We start from the raw sequence: 9,542 nt of genomic DNA, 5'->3' as shown, positions 1-9,542 counted from the left end.
AGTACATATGTAACTTTAAGTTTTCTTGTAGCCACATTAAAAAGGTAAAAAGAAACAAGGGATAATTTTAATTATACACTTTAACCCCAAATATCAAAAATATTATCATTTCAACATGTCAATATAAAAATGATTAAAGAGAACTTTTACATTTTTTTTGTACTAAGTCTGTGCAAACTGATGTGTGTTTTACGCTTGTGCATCCAATTCAGACTAGACACATTTCAAGGACTCAATAACCACGTGTGCCGAGTGACTGCCCTATAGGACAGTGTAGCTCCATAGCAGTGGTTCTTAAACATTCGCATGGATCAAATCACTTGGAGGACTTTTAAAACACAGGTGCAGGTGGCTGAGTGTCCACCTCCAAGGTTACTGATTCAGTAGATCTGGGGTTGAGATCCAAATATTTACATTTCCAACAAGTTCCCAGATGACGCTGAGGAAGCTGGTCCTAGGACAATACCTTGATGATACTGCTCCAGAGGCTCCTCTGCCCCATCTGAGACATCATAAGTTTCTGGATTTAGAGGAGAGAAACAGCACTCAGACATGAAGGAAGGAAATAAATTCCCAACCAGAAGGACATAGGCATCTTGAATTACCAAATGGAGTAGGGTAGGCTGGCCTCTGGGGGCTACTACATACAGTTGTCCACAGGCAGAGCCGTCCACGTTTCTATTGTTTATGAAGAATGTGTGCCCAAGTCTAGACTCACTGATTGCAATGCCATTGTTATACTAACGATTATCTTAGGGGGCATAGCCAGATACCTGGGGGCCTACTGAATGCTTCCTCACATAATCGCTTACCTCATCCTGCGTCGTCTTCTTTGAAAACTACCTTGAATCTCCTCCTGTCTTTCTATCTCCATCCCACCTCCCTCCTGTCCCAATGAGGAGGTCTCGTAGGTTTCCCTGCTTCCAGGCTTGTCCCACCCTCAATTCATTCCACACACTGCAGCTAGAAAAATCTTTTTAAAATGTAAATCTGTTCATGTCTCCCCTCTGATTTAAATTATCCATAATAAAACTGTCTCTTACCTTCAGAATAAAATCCAACCTGATTTGCTGACCTTGAAGACACTTCATGACACTCCCTGCCCAATCTCTTGTCACACAGGGGACTGATCTCCCCTTAGCAGCTTGCTCCAGAGACATTGGCCTCTTTCTCGTTTTTGAACAAAAAATGGATAAGCTTTTTTCTGACTCTGACCTTCACACCAGTGGACCCCTGCTTAGAGTTCTCTTCCTCCTCTGATTTTTCTGGCTGGCTGCTTCTTCCTTCAGGTATCAGTTTAAATGCCACTTCCTCCAAGGCAACTAACTGGACCTCCCTAAGGAAAGCAGCCTTCATAACCCACAGTCTTCTTTATAGCACCTGGATCATTTTCTTCATGATACTTAACACAATTTGTCATGACATGCATTTGTGTGTGCACGGCTTCATATTGGCCTGCCTCAGTAGTCTATCAGTAACAAGAGGAAAAGGACCACATATTTGGTTCATTTTGGTATTCAGCCTAACCTAGCATAGTGCCCAGCACAGCAGTAGACTTTCACATAGCTATTAGTCACCTGGATAATTCTGTCATGTTAATACACTGTGAGCATATAAACCTTGGGAAAAAATGACCTTGACTATGTTTTCAATTGCTCAAGGCCATTGGGTGAGAGCAGCAGAAGGGAGTTACTGTTTTGTCCAATAGTATTAACATTAATACAACCATATTAATGTGTTCAGAAATGGTCCAAGAAACCAGAAAAAAATGGGCCAGGCCAGACTGGCTGAGCTACAAGGATCATTGTCAAGAAGAAAATGTGTTACTTATTCCCAGAAAACTACTTGTCAGGAGGGGCAGCTGGTGACATGGAGGATGATTTTTATTTTCTTTATTAGGGCAACAGGTAGAGCCTGATGGCTTTTTTTTTTTTTTTTTTTTTTGCCATTTTAAATTAAATCGAATTCAACATGATTGCTTACCGGAGAATTTTATTTTTAGGTTTTAGCCACAATCTCTGGGATGTATCCTGTTTTCTTTTATAGCCAGACCATAGCTATTGATCCCAGTATCTTTGTTCCTTCCCTGCCTAGGTGCAGACAATATATAATCTCAGGCAAAAGTGATTGCCTCCCACCCAGAGGAGCAGTGCCTGAGAAATCCCAGGGGCAGCTCAGTGTGGTCTCCCTTTTCAGTGTTGCTCACCCAGGCCAAGCTGCAGAGCAATCATTGGGGGCTTCGTTGCCTGAGGCAGAGGTTCTAATAAATCAGCCAGAATCTTGCAGAGAGGCCCCACCAATTCAGGCATTTAGACAAGAGCCAACAAGAACCAGAGCAAACCCATTCTTCATCCTGCCTGGTGTTTCCTTTCTCCTGGAGGTGCCTTTATTGTGCCCTAAGAGGGAGTCCAGGAGCCTGTGCTATTGTGAGCCTCTGAGCTCGCTGTGTGTGTGGGGAGAGGCGGGGGGTGGGGGTGGGGGGAGCATACACGCTCATATGCCTTTTTTCCCTCCTTTTTTCTTTTTATTATCATTAATAATGAAATATTGAGACCAGGCTGCTAATGAGCCTAAACTCCCTCCTGTTAGTTTATTTTTCGCCTTCAGACTGTCACTTCAGAGTAAATTACTTTTCTCTGCATCTTGTTCCAGTAATATTACACCAGCATGACCCTCCCCCTCCCACCCTCCTTCTAATTTCAGGGTTATTCAGTTTCTCTCACTGCAGTTTACTAAGCAAGGGAGGTCGTCCCATCTATCATACTTAAACCTGTACAATGTGTCCCCTCCTGCAATTGAGACATCATTCTTTTTCCACTGGGTCAAGTCAGGTTTTAAATACTTACACAATACGCACAGATATACCCTATAAATAAGTGAATAAATAATACATGCCCACATCTATGTGTTATTTCTAAGTTCTATGGAAAACAATTTAGAGACAGCGAGGCAGAGTGAGACCTGTTTTGAAGGGAGCAGGACGAATAAGCAGACAGGCGGCAATCCCCGCCATCGCCCGGCAGCCGCGTCTGCTCAGCTCTGGCTCCTGTTCATTTCATGGCATGCTAAGCATTTCCTTGTCAATTGGGAGATGTCAGGATGTGAAAACAACCAACATTAAGTAGATATTTTGTGCCAGCACGACAGCAAGGGCCTCAAATATGCTTTTGTCTCCTGTTCAAAGATGCTAAAATGGTCTTCATCAAACAGCCAGCATTTCTTCGTGTTTCCTTTGCTATTGGAAAATACAAAGAACTCTCTACTGCTTTCTCTCCCTTTCATTTCCTCCCTGGCTTTTTTCTCTATTTCTTGTCTTCAAATTGCTGAAAAACAAGGACTCTCAAGCTTGGTTTGTATCCCAGCTCTGCCACTTACTATGTGAACTTGGACAACTAATTTAACCTCTCTGTGAATATGTCCTTGTTGATAGAGTGCTGATGATGGTATTTTATTCATAGTGTTTTGAGGACCAAATGAATTAATACATGTAATGTACTTAATGCAATACCTCACACGATAAGTGCTCAGTAGATTTTCTTCCCCTTCCCTTTCTTCTTCTGTCTTTTTTTCTCTCTCTCTTCTTTCTTTTTACACTAGTAATTCTGACCTCAAGAATGAGCTTTTACTAATCACCCACCTGTCTCTTCTATATGTAACTGAACTTATTTCCATTGTTGTCGTTGACTGTCACCAACAGTGCTGTGTAAAACCTTTGGAGCCCAAAGCAAGAGGAAAACTCAGTGATACTGATCCTGTCTTTATTGAAAAGTTTGGTATTTTGCTCATCATGAATTTTTTGCATGATTGTCACTTTTCAAAAACTGTTGCGTTAAAATATTATTTATGATGACTATTTATTTTTGGGGGGCAACACTTTACTGTTGTGTCTGAGGAAAGTGCATTGTGGGCTTTGCTTGCCTCACCTTAGCCTCAGGCCTGGCTGTCACAGAAATCAGTCTTGTTCTAGTCCTCCCATCCTCTTAGGCTGTGTGGGGACCCTTGTGACAGTATACACTGTCTTGATAAAGGACCACCCTCCTGATATTGGTCATTGCAGGGGAAGGGAAGGGAGAGTCCATTTCACCCGGAAGAGAGAATCTCTCTGGGCTGAGCATGAAACAAAAAGCAGGTAAGGAAACACATTTGAGATTGATGTGACCTACAGGTTAGGTCTTCAAATCTCCCCTAGCTGACCCATGAAATCTCGTCTTGCCTTCCTTGATAGGATGTGAATAGGGGCCAGTCTGGAGGTGGGGTTATTTATGAACCTGACCCTCTGGGTTCAACACGGTACCATAGAAGGGTCAGACAGCAGAATGCAAATGGTATAGCTTTCCCTTTTTCACTGCCATCCAAGTGGGTAAGACTCTGCCCCTGGGATTAGGCATTTTTATGGGGTTCTTCTGCTGTGCCCCATGATAAAGCAGGGACGGCATCATATTTGTCCCTTACAACTCTTTTGGCTTGAGAACAAAAGGGCAACTGTTGGTTAAAGAAGAGGTTGACTGTGTGGCCTCCTAGGCTCTCTTGCTGATAGGACCATCTAACACAGCACTACATCCACTTCTTCTGAGCACTCAGGACACTGCTGGAAAAGTGTGCAAAACTTTCCAAGCTTTGAGGTTCTGGGGGGTCTCAGCTCCTTTAAATATGCACTAGAACAACAACAAAAAAAGCTACTTTCTATTTAATGTTGAGACTATTCTATCTCTTCCCACCCCACATAAATCCTCTACCTGCCCTAATGGTCAAGAACAGGCAATGTACAGGCTTGGGATCATTCAAGGCACTAAGCAAACCTGATGCTCATTAACCTGATGCAAGTCTTGTTTCTTCCCAAGTTGATTCTGTCTTGAAGCAAAGTGTCAGAAATGCCTTTGTTTCAGTGTATTCTTCCAATGTTTACAAATATGCCTGAAGAATATATCAAAATGTCAAAGTTTGAAGCATTGGGCCGTTTACCTCTGAAAACGTGTTTTAAGATCTGTCCTGGTGCTGAAGTCTCTAGAACGATGGTCCTCAAACTTCAGCATGCCTCAGAACCACCAGACAGGCTTATTAAAATTGTTGGACCCCACCCTCAGAGTTTCTGATTCAGTAGGTCTAGAGTGGAATCCAAGAAATTTAATTTCTTTCTTGCTTTCTTTTTTTTTTTTTTTTGAGATGGAGTCTCGTTCTGTTGCCCAGGCTGGAGTGCAGTGGTGGTGATCTCAGCTCACTGCAAGCTCCACCTCCCAGGTTCATGACATTCTCCTGCCTCAGCCTCCAGAGTAGCTGGGACTACAGGCACCCGGCACCACCCCCAGCTAATTTTTTTTGTATTTTTAGCAGAGATGGGGTTTCACTGCATTAGCCAGGATGGTCTCCATCTCCTGACCTCATGGTCCTCCCTCCTCGGCCTCCCAAAGTGCTGGGATTACAGGCGTGAGCTACTGCACCAGGCCCGAAATTGCATTTCTAACATGTTCCCAGGTAATGTTGATGCTGCTCGCTTGGAGACCATGCTTGGAAGACTACTAGTGTAGACTCTAGAGGGTCATTAGGTCACAGCTTTAAGTCAGTGATTTCACTGGTCAGTGGAATTGCTCTATCCATTCAGTTTGGAAAGACAATGTCTTTCTGTTTTTATCTGTTAATGTAGGTTATATTCTTACTCATATAAATTCCTGTTTAATATCCTACCTTATATCATCCCTGTCCTCTTCTATCTCCTTGAAGTCTTTTCTGTTCAGCTGGTTGATGAGGGGCAGAGAATAGGGGGAAAGCACACTCCCACTTCTTAACTACTTCTTTGCAGGAACAGCTCATGTCACTGAAAGGAGAGTGGAGAATGTAGTCTAGCAGGTGGCCTAAGAGAAAATAGAAGTGGGTTGGGGTTAATTTAGAGCCCTCTCTGTTACACCCCTACAGAGTATTTGGGAATTCCATTTTGTTTTGTGAAAGTCATTCAGTTAAGTCTCAATTTTTCACTTTACATCAACCATATCAAACACTGGTAATTGTGCTCTCTGTTTCTCCTGTAATTATCTGTCAACTTGCCATGACCCATCACTTCTTCCTAGAGAGAAAGTGCTTCCTCTTTATGTAGTGAGGGCTTGAGGAAGGATGCCAACAGGTAGCAGAAAATGCTGACTCTTTTACAGAGAACTGGGAGTTCCTTCTATAATAACTTCTGAGATGATAAATAACAATTTGACAATCTCTCTTCTACTTTAGATGTCTTCTATTTCTTATACTTTTTCATTATCAGAGGAAAACAGGAATGGATAGGGACTAGAAGGGAAGAATAAAGATAAAACTTTGATGCTCATTTTTATTCACTTTATCTCTTCTATATTTCAATTACATATTGTCTGTATGGGATCATGAGAATGAACATGTGACTGGAGGTCAATTTTTGTTGCAATTAAGATTCTGACAAATTGAAGGATGTCAAACTATGTATGTAGGCAGAGATACTTAAAATAGCCTAGAAACCATCACCTGCACACAGACATATTATTCCATATGATGAAATAATGTCATCATGTGTCCAGTAAGGTTAAAAGGGAGGCACTCACATTAAAATCAGTTTTCTCCCCATTCCTTCCTGGAGTTTACAGGAAGGGAATGAATTACCATGAAGTCTGTTCTGGCTGCTGGTAACTCTGCCCGTATACGTATTTATATACTTCTCCCAGTCCCTTCCAGGGATGTCTATTTTCCATACAGAAAGTCTAAATCATTGAAAGCAGCTCCTCTATAAAGCTTTTGTACCCCTTAGAAACTCTTAGGACAAGCAGCTGGTATACTAAAATTATTTTAGTATAACAACAAACTACTAAATGTACATACCTCCTTATGCTTTCCACAATAACTTTGCATACTTTTTTTTTCCTTTGGTGCTATTTGTAATCTTGCAAAAAACATATAGGGTGGATACTATTTGTCCCCGATTTACAAACAGAAAAAAAAGTCCTGCAAACGGACAGAGTGACTTGCCTCAGTTCACTAAATAAACTTGGAGATAGAAGTAGGACTTGGAATGATACATCTATGCTGAATAGAATGTTGGGCCCGACCACACGTGAATATAAATCCCAATGTGAAGGGACCCATTCCACTTTCTTCATACAATCCACCCCAGAAGAGTGGTTTGTGAAGTTATTCCCTATATAACTGCAATAAAATTTAGGCCAAGTAAATCTTTTTGATGATATACATTCTCATAATGCTCAGTTATTAGCTCCAGAGAATTCTAACATTAATACATACACATTTTAGACATCAAATTACTTATCTGCACTGAAAATGATGATGTCAAAATATCACAGACATAGCTTAAATAGGCAAATGATCAAAACACTTGCTACCAGCTTCTATGCCTTCTGAAGAGAATGAAATACAGCTCCAAACACTTATGTATTTGTTTCTGTCTTCTCCTCATCCAACTTGCTTTCCAGGAAGCAAGCATCCACTATTGTTCCTCCACAGAGGACTCCATATTATCAAACGTCTAGAGATATCTTTTTTTTTTTTTTTTTTGAGGCGGACTCTCGCTCTGTCGCCCGGACTGGAGTGCAGTGGCCGGATCTCAGCTCACTGCAAGCTCCGCCTCCCGGGTTTACGCCATTCTCCTGCCTCAGCCTCCCGAGTAGCTGGGACTACAGGCGCCCGCCACCTGGTCCAGCTAGTTTTTGTATTTTTAGTAGAGATGGGGTTTCACCGTGTTAGCCAGGATGGTCTCGATCTCCTGACCTCGTGATCCGCCCGTCTCGGCCTCCCAAAGTGCTGGGATTACAGGCTTGAGCCACCGCGCCCGGCGAGAGATCTCTAAATGTGATGTCATTGTGGAAACTGAGTATATTTTCTACAGAAAAGTACTTATTTATATATCTTAATGACTTATCAGATGAAGGACATGTAAAGTGACATGAAACAAAGCAAAGCAAAAGCAAGAACAAAGCATTTCCTTATTCTCTTCCCTTTTCCCAAAATGTGCTCCTTTTCCATCTGTTTATGCAAAACTCTCCCTCAAATTGTTTTTCTATTATAACCAAATGGTGGACGATCTGAGGCAACATGTTGTGGCATTTCCTGTGAACTACCCTGTCCCCAACTTGGGTTTAAACGCCCTCATGGCACTGACTAACAAGTTGGGCTTCATCCAGAGCACTGAGCCTTGCCGGCATTATGATTACATTTTTTTGCATAGTCGGCGTTGCTACATTAAACTCCAGATGCTTTCTCACAAGTCACTAAATTAACAATACACACATTTTTGGCCCATTAACATTACACTAAGATCACAGCAGGATTATCAACCAGAAAGGTGATTGTGTGTGTATCTTCTGTTCTCATCAACTCTTCAGTTTTTACTTTTATAAAATTAGGTCAGGGAAAATGAGGAGAGAAGCATAAAGCAGGTCCAGTAGTTTGTTAGGAAACTATGTTCCTATCAAGAGAAAAAAATTGCTTTCCTCTGTCAGCAGGTTGATATGTTTTATGAAGTACAAGTGGCATCTTTTAATGTAAGTACTAACAAAATTACTGTTGGAGGGCTTTTTTAGAAAACTAATATACTTTATGACATGAAATATATTAAAATGTCAGTGTTTTAACAAATGTTTATAAAAATATATTATAGTCATTTATTGAGTTTATAAAGCATGTTATAGACTAACAAGATAAAAGATGCTTTGCAAATAAAGTTGCTATTATTTAGAAGGTGCATCTGATGACTGAGCTTACCGAGCTTAGATAGGTGACATATTTGACCTCTTTTAAACAGAAAAGCACTTCATTTTAGAAGATCAATATACTGGTCTCAACAGTAGTCAGCCCTCATTTAAGCAAACTAATTTGTACTTCTATGCAAGTACTTTCATTGCAAAGTCTTGTACACCTTGAAATATTTTGGTATCTATCTGAGAAATTGGTTCACAAATCCAGCACTGTAATCATCTGTTGCCCTGTAATTGCCTGTGTACTTAACTGTAGCCCTCATTAGACTCTCAACTCATGAATCAGGCTGAGTACATTGTTTTTTGTCGTGTGTTCAATGCCTGTCTCAGGGTAGGACACATAGTAAACAATTAAAAATAATGCTTATGAAGTATGGAAATGAAAGAATGAATGAGTGAAGCATAACTGAAATCTGTTGACCTGTCCTCTAATCACAAATGTGAATAAGTTGGTGTCTTAGTCTGTTTTGTGACACTATAGCAGAATATCCAAGACTGGGTAATTTATTTAAAAAAAAAAAAAAAAAAAAAGGTCTCTTTCCTCACAGTTGTGAAGGCTGGGAAGTTCAAGATCAAGAGGTTGGCATTTGGCAAGGGCCTTCTTGCTGTGTCAGACCCTAATGGAAGGCAGAAGAGCAAGAGAGGAAGAAGGGGACAAACTCACTCCTTTATAATGGTACCAATTCCCTCATGGCCTAATCACCTCTTAAAGTTCCCACCTTGTAACATAGTACAATAGCAATTAAATTTCAACATGATTTTTGCAGGGGACATTAAAACTATAGCAGTTGTGTAGGGATAGTGTATTTATTATAATGA

Source organism: Trachypithecus francoisi, unplaced genomic scaffold (genome assembly GCF_009764315.1).
Source record: "Trachypithecus francoisi isolate TF-2019V2 unplaced genomic scaffold, Tfra_2.0 Lachesis_group5, whole genome shotgun sequence".
NCBI lineage: Eukaryota > Metazoa > Chordata > Mammalia > Primates > Cercopithecidae > Trachypithecus > Trachypithecus francoisi.
This window is presented reverse-complemented; position numbering follows the sequence as displayed.